This window comes from Megascapheus bottae, chromosome 12, assembly GCF_031878675.1.
Source record: "Megascapheus bottae isolate mThoBot1 chromosome 12, mThoBot2.hap1, whole genome shotgun sequence".
Taxonomy (NCBI): Eukaryota; Metazoa; Chordata; class Mammalia; order Rodentia; family Geomyidae; genus Megascapheus; species Megascapheus bottae.
The window spans coordinates 5,323,300-5,341,455 of record NC_143520.1 but is presented as its reverse complement, the minus strand read 5'-3'; the positions used below and the strand labels follow the sequence as shown (position 1 = coordinate 5,341,455).

The window sequence follows — 18,156 nt, the reverse complement described above, 5'->3', positions numbered from 1 at the left end:
TAAAGATACAGAAAGGAAGGTAAGGTTTCTATTCTTCATGCACACTGGTAAAATGATGACAAGAGCATAGTGTAATGAGTCATATTGCACATAATATAATGCCTGAGCAACCACAAAAGTGATGCACAATAGGATATATTCAGAAGTCCAATAGCTAGCTCAAAATGGAATTCAAAATACAATAAGTTACCCACAGGAAGGCAGGCAATAGGAAACAAAGAAATATAAACAGAAAATAGAAGAAAAAAGATTTAAGCCCTAACATAATGACACTAAGAATAAATAGTATAAATGTATTAATTAAAAGCAACATGAAAAAAGTAGATAAAAGGTATGAGCCAATGTATGTGCTACTTAGAAGCAACTTACTTTAACTACAACTACAAAGGTTGAAAGTAGCAACATAGTAGAAAAATAATAATTCCTATAAATATGACCCACAGGAATCCAGGGTTGGCTGTAATAACTTATAAAAACAGACTTGGGAGCAAGGTACAGTACAAAATAAGAGGCTCAATCTATCAAGATCTTAGCTATGTGGCTACAAAGTGTGATCATGGTTTGAGACCAGCCTAGGCAAAAGAAGTTTGTAACATTCCACCCTGGCCATGGCTACATGTAATAGCATGTTCCCATCACACTAGTTACAGGGTAAGTACAATGACTTGGCATGGTAGTCATACCTGTGACACCAGTGACACAGGGAAGCATGAACAGCTACATCACAATCCAGACTTCCAAAATATAAAATGAGTGCCAATTTCAAAAAAATGCATCAAAGCTGGTTAATACCATCTGGTTTGCAAGCATGAGGCCCTGAGTTAAAATACAAAATTAAAAAAAATATGCAGAAGGCATAGCAAATTCTAAATTGTATGTAACACATGACAAAAACAGAAAATTAGTGAATCAAAAACTAAACTGATAGATGATCCATAATTACAATTGTAATGATAATCAATACCTCTCTCAATAACTGATACAAATTATACAGAAAACCCACAGGAATATACAACTCAATTACCCTTGAATAGTAATTTCTAGTCAAAACAGCACAATACATTTACCTTTGCAAATGTTTGCATAACATAAATTAAGACAAACCACATCAAGGTAGACCCTGAACAAGAAAGCAAATCTCAACAAATTTAAAATAATTGAAATTAAATAAACCATTTTCTCTCATCACAATAGTATCAAATTACAAACCAACATCAGAGTTAAGGAAAAAAATCTTCAAACACTTAGAAATCAAATAATGCATTCCTACCCATGAGCCATAAGAAGGTACAGAGTCAGCATAAAAGCTTCTAAAATTCAGTGGAAAAAAAATATGTTCAGCAATCTGAAATAAATGCTAGTCTCCTATTATCAAATTCCACTATTCAGATATATATTCTTTAAATTAGTGAAGCAGGGGTTACTTGTAACTAGAATAGGTCATGCACATTTTTCTTCAATTTTATTTGAAGGATGGAGTGTAGAAAATGCAGGACTATAGGTTCAACATAGCAGCCATTCAAAAAAATTAATTCCAACTATGTTTACATAAATTACTTAAGACCATTTTCTCTAGTAAAAGCCTAAGTTCTTATAACATTTATAACATTTGGGAAGGTCTAGAAAACACAGCTTTACAAGATGGAAGCTGCTCAAAGATACGTGAGAAAGTAATTAATTGAGAATGACTCAAATATGTAACAATAGGTATATGAAAAGATTGAATAATACATGGGCTCAAGAAGTTTGAATTGAAATTTTAAAAATACATTCAACTAGATAAAAGTGAAAATATAGTCTGTCCAAAACAACAAAAAAAAGGAACACAGCAAAAGCAATGCTGGAGGGAAAATTACACCACCAGAAATAGAAGCACACAAATATGCCAAATGCTTTTGGACAAAGCTACAAAAACAATTCGGTGGAAAAAAAAATTACCTTTCCAACAAATAGTGCCAGAGCAACTAGATATCCACAGGCAAAAAAGTGAACCTTGAACTGAGCTTGACACCTTACATAAAAAAAATTAACTCAAAACAGATCACAAACTTAAATGGAAATGGAAAACTATACAACTTTAGGAGTTGTACGTTTTTAGCATTTGGAGCTAAATTACCCTTAAGAATAAGAAATCCTAGCCCCCATGTGAGATGAGACCTTGGAAGGCCTCTGTATCCTAAGGTAACTCCATCTTGTAAGGGCAGAGGTTCATGAACCTTTGTAAGAGATTTTAGAAAGCTCTCTTACCCCTCCTTGTGAGGACACAGCAAGATAACCATCCATGAACTAAGAGACACCAGTGTCATAGTGCCTTAAACTTACCCAGCCTCTAGAACTCTTGAGAAATAAATTTTATCACTTATAAACCATTCAGAATATGGTGTTGTTATAGCAGCCTGAACAAACAAAAATAAATGTAAATTATACAAAACACCTCTCCCACCAACATTGTTATTGCATAGTACTCATCTCAGTACACTAATAAGGAGAAAGCAGTAATTATCTTTTTAAGGGATTTGCACTAAGGTATTAATGACTGATAGGCTTAAATTTTCTCACAGGGTACAAAATAGCCTAATTTAAATGACATTTTTAATTGAATCTACATGTCTAAGACGGACCTCTGCTTAGATTATTCACTCAGTTTCTAATCTTCCAGTTGTTAGATATCTCAAAGGAAGTGGGACATGAATCCTAAATTACAAAGTAATGATAGGAGCTTCCATCTTACCAGGATTCAAGATACATGTCTGTTTTATGGCCTGCCCTACATAGGATAAATATTTGGAACAGAGATTTTGTCTGTAGGGAAAGGTAATCCAAGCCCTAGTGTAAACTGTGAGAAGCCATGTTTGACTCCTTGGCAGGCTTTACACTGCCTCCCTCCTATAATCACTAGAACATCTCTCCTGAATCCTATCCCTGGAGTCCAGGCTCCCCTTCCAAGACAGAAAAAGCCTTAAATATGATATAACCATACTTTCATACAAACTTCATTTGTAAACTAAGGTTGCTTTAAGAAATTGTTGCCTTGGGATTTGTTTGCTAGGGTTCAACTGAGGGAGTAGACTGGTACTTATAATTTTTGTTTTGTTGAATCCACTAAGAAAATGGCTTTAATAATTTCTGAGAGAAGTCAATCCAAAAGTTAATACGTTACTCCAGTACTCTTTTAAACTCAATTATTTAGAACTGAGGATTCTCAAATTCCAAGGTTCCAGATTCCATTTAAAAGTGCTTACTAAGGCCAGGCACAAGAAACTCAAACCAATAGTCCTAGCTACTAAGGAAGCTGAAATCTGAGGATCCTGGTTTTCTGAAGCAATTCAGCCAGGCAGAAAGTCCTTGAAACTTTTATCTGCAATTAACCACCAAAAACCTGAATGGCTCTGTGGCTCACATGATAAAATGCTGGTCTTGAGCACAGAAGTTCAGGAATAGCACCAAGGTCCTGAGTTCAAGCCCCTGAACTATCACCCAGAAAAACTTAAAATAAAATAAAATAGAAGTACTTACTACCTTTTGATTTCATAAAAATGAAGACCATTTTTAAATCTTCCCTTCCCTGTTTAATACTCAGTCATCTCTTCTGTCCCAAAATTCTTGTAGTCTCCATGGTATGAGAAGTAAATAGGGTGCATCACACAGACACAAGAGCCAGGTTTACTTCAAACCCCCAAACATGGAAATTAAGCTCAAGGAAAGAAACAAGGATCATGACCACTATCACCTCACCCAACTATCTATGAGTCAATATTCCCTCACTACAACACAGTGGAGATATGCAACTTATACAGAAAAAGGTTATTTTGGCTCAGAGTTTTAGAGTTTCCAATTTGTTGGCCTTGATACTTGTCGGCATCTGGTAAGGCAGCATGAGTAGAAGAACAGAGCTGCTTATCTCATCACAAGGAAGCATAAAGAGAGGAAAGGAAAGAACCCACAATCCTTTTCCAGGCCACATCTCCTATGACCCAAGATACACTATTAGATCCAATCCTCAAAGTTTCTACCACCTCCCAACAGCATCAAGATACTCTAACCTACTAGGCTATTGGGAGACATTTACAATATAACCTATAACAGGAGACTAAAAAAAGAAAAACTATTCTTAAACAATGAGAAGAGCAAAAGAGTAGAGAACATGGTTTGGAGGGAAGATTGTCTAATGATAACAACCATTAAACAGTATAAGGTATCACACTAGAAATGACTAGACATACTACAGAACACAGTGAGAGAAAACTTCTAAAACTAGACATAAATATTACAATAGGTATGCAAAGAGCTTTTATTTCATGCCTAATTTCTGCACAAAATACCAGGCATGCATATCATAAAAGATCCCCAATTAAATTCCATTTTGAACTTTGTATATGCACAGCTTTACGCGTAGCCTCTGTTCCCGTGCTTCATGCACAGGCTGCAAATCCTGCAGCGTGAGTCCCCTCAAAATTTAAAAGCATGTCCAAGGCTTGATGCTATCTCACTGGAGAAGTCAGCAATTTGCTGTACCAGTGCTCTACCAGTTAGTGATTGTAATATTATTGTAATAAACTGAATGACAGGAATTTGATAATAGCAAATACTTAGCACATATAATAGTGCCAGATGCTTTCCTAAGCATTTCACACATTTTCTCATTTAATCCTCCCACTGGTACTGTGAATATCTCCAGTGCACAGAGGGAGCAAAAGGGGCATGTAAAAGTACTCAAGGAGCTATGTTTCTTTGTTGTTGTTGTTGTTGTTGTTGTTTTTTGCCAGTCCTGGGGCTTGAACACAGGGCCTATGCACTATCCTTGGACATATTTTACTCAAAGCTAGCACTCTCTCACTTCAGTCACAGCGCTACTTCTGCCTTTTTCTGTGTATGTGGTTCTGGGGAATCAAACCCAGGGCTTTGTGCATGCTAGGTAAGCACGCTACCACTAGGCCACACTCTTGACCCAGGAGTTAGATGTTAACTTGCATTGTCAACTGCCAAACTCTGTTCTCTAACCACTACAATGTATTAAATCACTTAAATATATGTCACCAGAAAAAAGTTACATGAAATAAATAGTATATTTAGCTAAAGAAGTATCAAATATTTTTAAAGAAATACTTGTAAGCCCAGTAAAATCATAAAGAAATACAAACACAAAATTGACAGATACTCTAATAAAATATCTGACCAGCACTCCTCCAAACTGTTAAGGTTAAAGAAATTAAAAAAAAATAAATAAAGACTGCTGAGAAATTGTCAGGCCAGAGGAGTGCTAGAAGAGACATAACAAGTTATATACTCTAACATTGCAGAAGGCATCTTGGAATATAAGACATTAATGGAAAAACTGATCATATCCAAATGAAATCAATAGTTCACTTACCAGTAACACATCAATGCCCATTTATTAGATTTAATAAATATACCATACAAAGCTAACTGACAAGACTAAAACTGAATAAGGTTTATAGAAAAATTGCATGATTTTTGCAAACAAACCTAAAACTATTCCAAAATAAGTGCCTATGGATATAGCTCAGGAGTGCAGTGCTTGCCTGGCACAATGAAAGACAGAAGATACTTGTTTTACATGAGTTCTAGTGTTCAATCCTCAGAACAAAAAATAAATAAATAATCATTTTCAATTAGTAAAAAGTGACCTAGTTGCAGTACTGTATATCTGCAATCCCAGCTTCTTAAAAGACTCAAGTAGGAGGATCACTTAAGCCCAGAAAGCAAGGCCAACCTAGCAAACAAAGCAGGACCCTTTTAGTGATCTACTCCTCTTGTGATAGATATCTAAAGAGAGATAAATAGACAGATAAATAGATGACAGATAGATATATAGATAGACAGACGAACAGACAGTAAGTCAGGATAAATCCCCATCTTCAAGTTTTGAGATGCAAAAGTAAATATTTTCCCAGAAACAATAACTTAAACATGCAGAATACTGGGTACAGGATGTATTATGGGCATATACATTGAAAGTGTCACATGTAAAAGGCTGGAAGAGCACATGATTGGAGGAACATACATAAGTCTAATAATCATTGCCATCTTTGTAAAGGAGAGTACTTAGTTAAGGAACAAGAATGAAAGGAAGCCATAAATACATCTTCTCACACTTTTTTATTTTATTTTTTTTTTTTTTGGCCAGTCCCGGAGCTTCTTTTTTTTTTTTTTTTTTTTTCCAGTCTGGGGCTTGGGCTCATGGCCTGAGCACTATCCTTGGACTTTCTCAAGGCTAACACTCTACCACTTGAGCCTCAGCACCACTTCTGGCTTTTTTCTATGTATGTGGTATTGAGGAATCGAACCTGGGTCTTCGTGCATGCTAGGCAAGCACTCTACCACTAGGCCAAACTCCCACCCCCTCCCTCAGCTTCTTTTACTGGAAGAGATCACTCTATCACTTGAACCACAGCACCACTTCAGCTTTTTTTAAGTAGTTTTTTGGAGATAAGAATTGCCTACCTAGACTGACTTTGAACGATAACCCTCAGAACTCAGCTTCCTGAGTAGCTAGAATTACAATCATGAGCCATTGGCTTCCAGGCTACTCCTAGCAGTCTTTAAAATTCTTGTATGAGAATATTCCTTATTAAAAAAAAAACTGAATAGCTTTTAAAATGAAAAACATAAAAAAGACTAGAACCAAGGCAAAATGCAGAAACAATGTAAGGAATTAATCAGAAAGAAGTGTAAATAAAACACCTTTTTCCATATATATTTTTACTGTAATTGTAATTAATAGAAGGGTTACATTATATTCACCAGATAAAAGGTGCATTACTTTACAAACATTGATACCCTTTCTCATGTCTTAGTCCCCATTTCCCTCTCCCCACCCCACCCCTCATTTTGTTTCCCCCCTTCCCTATCCGATTTCAAATAACCAAAAACCCATATATACAATATATCAGATAACAAGGTGAAATACTGTAACAATATAAGGTAACCAAGGGATAGCAAAAGAGATGAAAGATAACACAGTACATTAAGGACAACAATCACTCATTACATGGCTTTTGTTTCTATATCCTGGAGGTCTTTATGTATCTAGGTTTTGTTTCATTGTAAATCTCTGCTAGGAGAGACCAAGGTTATGACAAATGAGGGAAACCATTGAGCCTATGTTCCTTTGAGTCAGGCTCACTTCACTTATATATTAACCCACAGACCCATGGCCACCTAATCTTTGATAAGGGAGCCCAAAAAATAGAATGGAAGAAAGACAGCCTCTTCAACAAGTGGTGCTGACAGAACTGGTTAAGCACCTGCAGAAAACTAAAATTGGACCCTTCTTTGTCACCCTTCACTAGAATTAACTCCAAATGGATCAAAGACCTCAAGGTAAAAGCCGACACACTGAAAACTTTACAAGAAGGAATAGGAGATACACTAGTTCTCCTTGGCACAGGTCGAAACTTTCTTAATAAGGAGCAAGAAACACAACAAATCAGAGAAAGGGTGGGTAAGTGGGACTGCATTAAACTGCAGAGCTTCTGTATGGCAAAGGACATTGCTAGCAAATTAACTAGAAAGCCTACAGAGTGGGAGAAGATTTTCACTAACCATAAAACAGACAAAGGCCTCATATCTAAAATATATCAACAGCTCAGAAATTGAATCACTCCAAAACTAATCTCCAAAGAAACAACCATCCGTTAAAAGATGAGCCAAAGACTTAAAGAGAGTCTTCTCTGAAGAAGAAATAAGAATGGCCTATAGACACATGAAGGAATGTTCGACATCTCTAGCCATATAAGAAATGCAAATCAAAACAACTCTAAGATTCCATGTCACTCCAATTAGAATGGCCAGGATCAGGAAAATGAATAACAACAGATGCTGGAGGGGATGTGGCCAGGAGGGATCACTACTACACTGCTGGTGGGAGTGCAAACTCTTTCAACCACTATGGAAAGCAGTATGGTGATTCCTCAAAAGAGTAAACATAGAGTTTCCCTATGACCCAGCAATTCTACTACTTGGAATTTACCCAACTGTCCAGAAAGAAGGACAGACTAAATCCACTAGCACAGCAATGTTTACTGCAGCACTATGTACCATAGCAAAGATATGGAACCAACCCAGATGCCCCTCAGTTGATGAGTAGATCAACAAGATGTGGTATTTGTACACAATGGAATGCAATGCTGAAGTCAGAAAGAACGATATCGCCCCATTTGTAAGGAAATGGAAAGACTTAGAAACACATCTTTTTTTTTTTTAGAAAAACACCTTTTTTAATATTCTCCATCTACCCAATAAGGTTTTCCACATCCCCTCTTCACTGCTCTCATCATCTTCATTCTCTTTAAATGCACAAGGCATTTTATTCTAGCTGGCCCACTGGATTGTCAATCCCCCCCCAAACCATCAGCTTTTCTTTAATTCTGCACCTCTCCCTGTGATATCTAATGCTAACTTTAAAATCCACCTACCTACTGTACTTTATCATCCTGTATGCTTTATATTCCCCTCAAGGATAGCAAATACTTGCACTCACCATCACAACTCCTATCCGTGATAATAAGCATTGTTCAGTGATCACAGTACCCTGCTCTACCAATCCACATGCTGCCTCCAACTACTCAGAAATGCACTGTGCCAGTCACCACATCAATCAAAGCTGTCCCAGACATAAAATTCATTTCCATATCTACCAGTTTAATCGGTTTGCCTTTATATGTTCCTTCTTGTAGTTCATGTCTATTTGTTAATATGCTACATTCTATTCTATGAAGGACTAAAGGTACAAGAATACATGAACAAGAAATACTAATACATTAAAAGCAAATAATAAAAACCAAAATTGTTGCCAATAATTTTTTTTAAGTTGTACAGTATGAGTGGAGCACCACCAGTCACACCTGTGATCCTAGCAACTCTGCAGGCTGAGATATGAGAATCAAAGTTTAAAGCTGGCCCAGAAACGAAAAGTTCTGAGACTTACCTCCAACTAATTACACAAAAAGCCAGAAGGAGAGATATGGCAAAAACAAACAAACAACAACAACAAAAATGTACAGCATGAAAGCCATTTATAATCCACTCCAAGGTGGACTATAAATCCAGCTGTGGCTTACCAGTAGCTATCACATATTCTGTGTATATAAGAGCTACTTAAAGTACTCAGAGGGGGAATTATCCCTAGTACTTACACCAAACAGTAATTTTTACATAGCAGAAGACTCTACAGACTAACCAACATAAACAAGATATACAACAATGGCTTGCAGAGTATTGAGTTGTTTCTGATTATGTCCCTTAAGAGAGACCTTTGGCACCTTACCAAAGTCCAATTCAACAAAATTGATTTTACAAAGAGCAGATGCAAGCTTTTAATAGCCCATCATCCTTTTACTAAGTTTCCTCATGCAATGCCTAATTAAATTATAAACCTTTTGAAGACAAGAACCAGTTCTTCAAATTTTACATCTTCAAATTGTTACAAAGAGCTCCACAGTGTTTTGTATTTTACAAAGAATATTTCATGTCACTAAGAATTTGCATTCTGCAATTCAATCCTACTCTAAGTATTAATTTTTAACATAAATACAGCAAATCCCACTCCAACTAAATAAATATGCTAACTGAAGCCTCAATGGATAGACTTCTCATCCTTCCATAGGATTACAGAATCAAATTTTAATTTGGAATATTCCAACAGCATTTGACTTTTGCATATCCCTAACACCAAGCTTACAACAATACTAAATCAATATCATTGAATCTGATCCAATAAAATGAAATTCATAGGCAAAAGCTTTGGCAGCCCCTATTAAAGGAAAGACAATATTACTATCTTTCAAGACTATAATCAATAGCTCTTTACAAACCAGCTGACAAATGCAGGTTCATTTCTAAATGACTCTGCAAATCTACCACAGAAAACAATGAATTATAATCCAGATTTTCTTTATGTCTTTCTAAGAATGTAGAGTTTCTGCAAATACTCAATTGTCAAAGAACTCTATTTCCCTCCCATTTTTAACATAGGAAACACACACACACATGCATGCACACACACACACACACCTATCAAATAAGCTTATTCCCTTCTTGCTCACTACCCTCACCTCTTCTTTACCTGGTCAAACTAGAAATGCAATGAAGATAACTAATAAATTATTCAGGTAAAACGATCGTGAGCAATATAAAGTTCTAAAAAATAAAAACTTAAGTTACTACTCATGAGCATAGGCATTAGGATACATTAACAGTCCTCTATTTGTATTTTATTCATGTAAATCATTAATAAATAAGTAGTCTCATCCTACATTGGCATGGCTTTTTATTCACTTAGTATTTCAGTTTGCAGAACACTCCCAGCTTCTTCCCAGTATTCAGGGGTATGCCCTTTCATTCCCAGGAGAGGACAGTTGTAATGCATGAAAGAACTTGGCAGGGACTAGGACCTATCAATTCTCTTGACCTTTTGTTACAGGTAAGGAATGTGGAGGATCTGAACAGTTAAGTGATTCATACAAGATCAATGGTAATAAGCATACTTAAGACTGAAAAGCTGTATACCAATCAGCACAAAACTAATCTCCTTCCTCACAACCAGCCTGTAAGATAATGGTAGCAGCTCATTTTTCTGAAAAATTAGCTATTCCAAAGTCACAAGGCTAACACACAAAATAGCAAGACCGATCTATGACTGTTAATGGTACTACTTCCCCCTGGTATCTATTCTGCCTCAAAATAATGAAGTATTTGGAAATCATTCTCTATCAAAGTTAAATTCTAAACAGCCTGGAGAAATTTTACAGATACTAGAAATTCATCAAGAGTAAACTAATTCCAGGTCTACCATTCTATACTTACCTTAAGTTTGTTCCTATTCAAATGAACCATAATTATAATAGCCACCACAAACAAGTTACATTTTCTGGTAGTGAACTGGAGATAAGCGTCTCAAGAACTTTTCTGCCTAGGCTGGCTTTAAAACATGATCCTCAGGCCGGGAGTTTGGCCTAGTGGTAGAGTGCTTTGCCTAGCATGCATGAAGACCCAGGTTCGATTCCTCAGTACCACATACATAGAAAAAAGCCAGAAGTGGTGCCGAGGCTCAAGTGATAGAGCTCTAGTCTTGAGAAAGTCCAAGGACAGTGCTCAAGCCCAGGACTGGCAAAAAATTAAAAAAAAAAAAATCATGATCCTCAGATCTCAGCTTCTTGAGTAGCTAGAATTGCTAGAATTACAGGTGGTTCTAGCCACAACTACCTGGCTATAACTTTTATTAGATTATAATTACTAAGCCTGTTCATATAATATCTCATATCTCTAATAAATAATTTTCAAGACTCCTGTGCATAAAAACTGTCACCACTGTCCATGTGAGATATAAGGGTGGGAGTAACTTGCCAACAGTTACAAGACTAGTAAATAGATGCATGGGAATGGGATTTTAACACTGGTCAAGAAAATCCCACAACCTCTTGCATACATTAATTCATTTAATCATCTAGCTTCATCTACTTACTTCTAAAATGTAACAGAAAGCAAGTGTTGAAAGCTAGGCACGGTGGCTTAATGCCTGTAATCTTAGCTACTCAGGAGGCTGAGATCTGGGGATCAAGGTTCAAAGCCAGCCTGGGCTCAAAAGGACCTGAGACTCTCATTTCCAATTAACTTCTAGAAAACAGGAAGTGGGGCTTGGCTCAAGGGCAGGGCACTATCCTTGAGCGAAAGAGCTTAGGGGCATCACCCAGGACCAGGGGTAGGGCAGTAACATAGAGCTGTGGAGCTCAAGGACAGTACCCAGGCTGAGTTCAAGCCCTATGACCCACAGAAAGAGAGGGGGGAGGGGAGGAAGAAAGGAAAGAAAGCAAGAAAGTGTTGAAACTTGATAAAAACACAAGCAAGAAAAATTAGAAAGGCCACCCAGATGATACTTCCTCTACAGTTCTCAAGAGATACTAGTAAACATACATAGGGCGATATTTGAGACTTTTGGAGGAAACAAGAAAGGGAAAGTGTCCCATTTATCCTTGGAAGCTGGCTTAATCTTGAAACCAAAACCAGGCAAAGATTCAAACAAAAAGACAATGTAAATTTTGTGTCTATTCTTTGAATACAGATACTAAAGTCAATACATTTAAGTTTAGAACAGAAATATGTGCTAGTATGGCTCCACATATAAAAGAAAAGCCATTGTGAAGATATCTATGTACCTATGACGGGATATATGACTTTTATTTGCACATATACATGCACATATGCAAACGAAAGCCACAAACTGGTGGCAATCATTATCTGCAAGAGGAGTGTTCTCAGGAAGACAAGACTGTATTCTATGTATCTCGTATCTCTTCTACTTGTTACAGCAAAAATGAACTGTTGTATTAACTCTCCATTTCCTTCACTAAATGAACACTTGGGCCCAAGTCACACCCATGGGTACTGAGCTAAGTAATAGGAAAACAAACATATGCAGGTCATTAGGTACTTGAACAATACAATAGGCTCGTCCTTAAATAAAACCAACATTGGTTTTTTAAGTTGAATTCTAATTGTTTAAGCAATTCCAGATTTCCTGGAATTTACATTGCTGCAAAAGAAAAAAGAATATCAGGTGATTTGGGGTTTTTTTCCCCTAATTAAAAATATGCATATGTATCCAGGTGCCAGTGGGTCACACCTGTAATCCCAGCTACTCAGGAGGCTAGGATCTAAGGATCACAGTTCAAAGCCAGCCCAGGCACTGATGTCTATGAGACTCTAATCTCCAATTAACCACTAAAAAATCAGAAATGGCACCGTGGCTCAAGTGGTAGAGTGCTAGCCTTGAACTGAAGAGCTCAGTGACAGCACCCAGACCCAGAGTTCAGGCCCCAGAACTGAATCCCCCCATCTCCCTCCACCCACTCACCCCCCTGCATATATATATGTATATATATGTATACATGTATATATATGTATATATATACATATATATGCATATGTATTCATCCACTCAACAAATGTAAAAGTCCTGAGCTGTCAGGTTCTACACTGTTATGCTATGATGAAGAAAGAGCCTGGGATTACTACCTAGATTCTAGAGAAGTGAGAATTTTTATCACACGAGCTGTATTTCATACAAAGTAGAAATAAATGCTGAAATAAGCATTTTAGCAATCCAGTAGACAAAGTGAAACTGGCAAACTTCCCTCTTCCAAAACCAAAGTTAATTTCAGCTTAATCCAGAAAAAATGTCAATGTTTATGTAAAACATGCTAGTTCAATTATTTTTTCCATGACAGGGAATAAATGAGCAGAAAAGCAAGACAGCGCGGAAGTTACAGGGAACAGAAAGTGAGATGTGTCCATATGAACAGGGTGTTCCAATATTTGATGTGCCAGGATTAGGTTTTATCACCGACTCTGTTTTCCCATTGGAAAAACAAATCACATGGTTTATCTCCCCCTGACAGGAGAAAAAAAAGAACTTATAAATATATACATATACGTTATATAATATACACACATACATAAATGTGTGATATATATGTATATATACATATATATATATGTATATAAAATCTGGCAAGTATGAAGCAGTATAGTCATACCTTCTCATTTGGTTTGCATTTTTAATCTTTTGTCCAACTTTGTCATTAATTACCCAAGCAAATTCACAAACACAAAGTAACTTCTGTGTGCCTCATCAAGAGGAAAAAATGCAGCAAGGAGAGTCAGAAGACCTAAGTTTACCACCAGACTCTTTCTAACCATGAGTGAATCACTTCGCACCTTCGTTTTCTACCCATACAATACACACAAACCTCACTTCTAGACTGATGTGAAAGAATAAATAAAAGAAAAACCATGTGACAAACGTAAGGTAAGAATTTTATAAACATATACATGGCTGATAAAAACATGAAAAGATGGAATGCAAATTAACCACAAGGAGCCACCACATGACAGTGACCAAGACAATGGCAGTCATCAATAGGAGTCATCAAAAAGACAAACATTACATTCAGGTTCAGGTGGCTCGTGCCAGGATTCTAGCTACTCTGGAGGCTGAGATCAGGAAGGTTCAAAGCCAGTTTGGGAAGGAAAGTCTTTGAGATTCTTATCTCCAATTAACCACCAAAAAAGCCAGATATAAAAGTGTAAACTCAAGTGGTAGACCATCAGCAGCCATGAATGTAAAAGCTAAGGACAGCATCTGGGCCCTGAGTTGAAGACCCATGAGCAGCACAAAAGAAGAAAAAGAAATAGAAAAGAAAAACATTAACAAGTGCTGGTAAAGATGTGGAGGAAAAAAAAAAAACCCCTCAGCACACTGCTAATGCAAAAAGTATAACAGCTATGGAAAAGAGGCTAGCAATCCCTCAAACACTTAAGCTATCACTGTATGTCAGAACAATTACACACTGAGGTAAAAACCCAATAGAAACGAAGACATATGTCCACAACAGCATTAATTGCCAAAAAGGAAATATTCAAAATGCCCATCATTGCTGAGTAAACAAAATGTGGCATATCCATACAATGTAATATTATTTTGTCATAAATATTAATGGAACACTGACATGCTATCAAATGGATGAATGGTGAAAATATTATGCTACATGAAAACAGTAAGGGTCACATGCTGCTTAATTCCATCTATATGAGTCCAAAATAGGCAGATTCAGAGATTTAAAAAAAAAAATGGTTTCCAAGTATAGGAGAGGGGATAACAGCAGACAAGTGGAGGCACAGGTTTCTTTTTAAGAGTATTGAAGGTGGTTGAGGTTTGTATTTCATATTAGGGCTTGTACTCAGAATTTCACACTTACTAGGCAACCACTCTCCCATATGAGTCGTATTGCCAGCCTAAAAATGTTCATGAGCTACTGGTGATGTCTAAACAGTCTTATGATTATAAGAAAACTGAATCATACACATTAAAACAGTTAATTTTATGACAAAAATTATACCTTTAAAAAGCTTTTATGAAAATCTAAGTTCCTGATACTTTTTATTAGTAATATCATTTTCTCCTACTGTACTATAAGTGTACTCAGCTAAAAAATTCTTTGAAGTTAGATATTACATAGATGAATGTTTTTTTGTAAGAAACTGAAACTTGCATGCCAAAGAAATACTCTAAAAAGCAGATTAACCCATATAATTTTCTTAAAAAGAAATATTCATAGTAATACCAAGTTTGCAGTATGTTTTTACGGAGTAAAAACAAAGTTTTCAAGAGTCCTTATAGTTTACAAAATGGCCAAAATGTGATATTCTCATTTTTCTATGACTTACGGTATTTTTGCTTTGAGACAAAGTCTCACTATACTAAGTTAAACTGACCTCAAACTCACAATCCTCCAGCTTCTGACGCTACAGTGCTGGATTATAGGTATGTACCACCATACCAAGCTTGTTTCTTAATGAGTGGATACTTGGTTTTCAAATATCTTAAGATGTACATCAATCAACTACAACCCAAGTAGATGCATCTCTTCAACCACGTGCATTTTACTGCCAGACTTCTGATCCATCACTAGATCCTCTGTCAATTATGTCTCTCAACTAGTATTCACAAGTTTGATAAGCTGTTCACATAAAATCGTTTTTCCCCCTAATACTTGAAAACTTATTATAGTAGGCCCAAGTTAGTTAAATTTAGCCCAGAATGATTGAATAAATACTCAGCAAAATTATTTCCTGGAATTTAGGATACAAAAACAATCAATAGAGTTGTGCAATGTTGTCTAGCTCCTGTGGGAATGTTTCCTAAGTGTTTAGTCATGGGGTAAAGGCAGCCACCAACTTCTACCCACAAAAAGTATTATGTATAAAGATTTCCTGCTTTTAGAACAAAGAAAGGTCCTCTATTGCTCAAAGTCAACGGAAGATATTTCCCTTCTATTTTGAATTGTTATACCAAAATAGCATACCAATGAAATCAGCTAGGTGCACCAAGGCCCAAGGTGTATGTAAACAAAGGCAAACCGTGCTTTATTATGTCTTCTTCCTTGGGAGGGTAGGCTTCTCACATGGAGACATACAGGGTTACCAAAACCAAGGACAACCAGGTGGGTTAAGATTTTCCCCAACCTGGGATATCTCTGAATAGCAGTTGTGTAGCGCTGGCCAGAGCACGCCGGGAGCGCTTGGGGACTGCTTGACACGGACAACTGCCAAGAAAGCTCTGACCTGTCAAAGAGCTCCTCTCCCGTTACTCCCTCCACATCACCCCCAACTTCTCTGGGTGGCGGCTGTCCGTGAAAGCCGCCAAATCACCCGGAGAACCACCGGGGCTCCAGGGGTAAAACCCCACCCCGACCCTCCAGAGCCTCGGACGGCGGTTCGGGGCTCGTCTACGCGGCTCCCCGCTGACAGCTGCGCAGCGAACGCGGCCACGCACCCCGGCCCACTCGGCTCTCCTCACCCGCTTTCCGTGACCCCCCCCACCCCGGCCGCGAAGGCCAGGGGCGCGCGGCCAGCAGCAGGCCCCGGGCCGGCCGGGCCCCCGCGGCGCGCGGGAAGCGTCCCGGATCGGCGGGCGCCGTCCGGGGGCCGGCGTCCCCCACCCCACCCAGCGGGCAGGGCCGGTCACCGGTCACACAAAGGAGCCAGCAGCCAGCGCCGGAGGCTGGACGACACGCCGAGGGAGACGACCAGACCCGCTGGAAGAATGGGGATCAACCGCCCGAACCTGTTGCGCGATTCAGGTCCCGGTCGCCCAGAAATGCAGCGGGGTGCTCGGAGGAGAGAAGCGCGCGGGCCCCAGTCCCGGCCCCCCGGGGCCCGGCCGCACCCGGCAGGCGGCGCGGAGGCACGGACTGCGCCGGGTCCCTCCTCGGGCGCTTTGTCTGCGGCGGCGGAGGGGACCGCAGGGGCGATGGGGACCCTCCGAGGCTGGTGAGCGGGGGAGGCCGGGGACCTGTCCTCCGCCGCCGCCGCGCCCCCCCTTCCCGAGCCCGCAGCCCGCGCGGAGAAGAAAGCCGGGCCCGCCGCCCCGGACAGGCCCCGCCACGGCCGCCTCCGCCCTCCGGGGCGCGCGCTCCTCCGCCCGGGCCGCGCGGCGCCCTCACTCACCTGGCTGCGGCTGGCGGCGGCGGCCGGCGGCTCCGGGCGTGGGGGAGGACACGAGGACGCGAGCGCGGCGCGGGCGGAGGCGCAGGGAGAGGCGGGAGGAAGGCGGGCTTGGGAGGCGGAGCGGGCCGGGTGGCGGCAGCGGCTCCAGTCACTCGGCGGCAAATCGCGTCCCGGCCCCTCCGTGCGTCAGGCGGGGGGGCGGCGGCGCGGGGCGCCCGGCCACCTCCCGGCACCCGCGGCCCGGCCGGCGTCCTCGCGACCTGGCGTGCGCCCGGGCGACGGCGGCGGCGGCGGCGCGGAGACTCCGCCCGGCGCGGGGGGGGCGGGGCCGGAGTCCCACCGAGGCCGGCCGCCGTGCCCGCCCCGCGCCGTGCGGGTCCGGGACGGAGCCCCCCGGATCCCGGACGGAAGTGTGGCATCCAAGCAGGGGCTGCTGCCTGACGGACACCCAGTCACTGGTTTCCTGCGGCCCCTTTCTGCGTAATGAGGCTGCCGTGTGTGGTCTCAGCCTTGGTTTGCTGGGATTCCTGGGTCCCATGTACCCATACTGGAGGGTGCCAGGGGGAGAGGAGGGGAGGATGAAGAAGGCCAAGGGTCCAGACTGTGCTGCGGTTACAGGGTCTTTCCGATGGACCATCCGGTGCTAACCCCCAAAAGAGGCTCTGCAGGAATGCTGCTTCCCCATCTTTTTTCCCCCAGTGTAAACGACTTCAGGGTGCTCTTCTCGTTGAATTGCTCGTTTTTATGCCATTTCCTGAACTCGATTCGGAAGAGTCACGGACTAATCCACACAAAACGACCGTGGCCACTCTGTCCCGATCCCAGGCCTAACTAAATCTAACATCGGGCATTTCAAAGGCCGGGCGCTCAAACTTCTCTCCCCTGGAATTCTCGGGTCTCACATCTCATCGTCAAGTTCCTCTTCTTGTTCGCAGCAATGTCTGTCCTCACTAATTTCATCTCTCTGCCGCTCTTCAAGGCTATCTATACCTTCCCATCTGCACTCCTGCTTCAGTAGCTGCCAGAGACAGCTCCAAAAACGAAGGGCACCATGTAACACTTCTCCCTCCAAGATCCTCAGAAGCTCTCCGCTTCTGGAGGTGGGTCAGTGTCCTAGAAGACAAGGCC

At 40.3% G+C, this 18,156-nt stretch overlaps 1 protein-coding gene across 3 annotated transcripts in view; it reads right to left on the bottom strand.

Moving 5' to 3' along the window:
* Positions 1-17,256, bottom strand: part of Sestd1 (SEC14 and spectrin domain containing 1) — a 102,820-nt gene extending 85,564 nt beyond the window's left edge. For 2 of the 3 annotated variants that reach the window (XM_090342537.1, XM_090342538.1), the window contains exon 1: positions 17,029-17,256. The gene's annotated coding sequence lies outside the window, so the exon portion shown is untranslated. Of the gene's footprint in view, positions 1-16,645; positions 16,743-17,028 lie in introns of those variants that run through there. The other variant, XM_090342540.1, reaches the window with a different exon arrangement.
* Between the last annotated feature and the right edge of the window lie 900 nt (positions 17,257-18,156).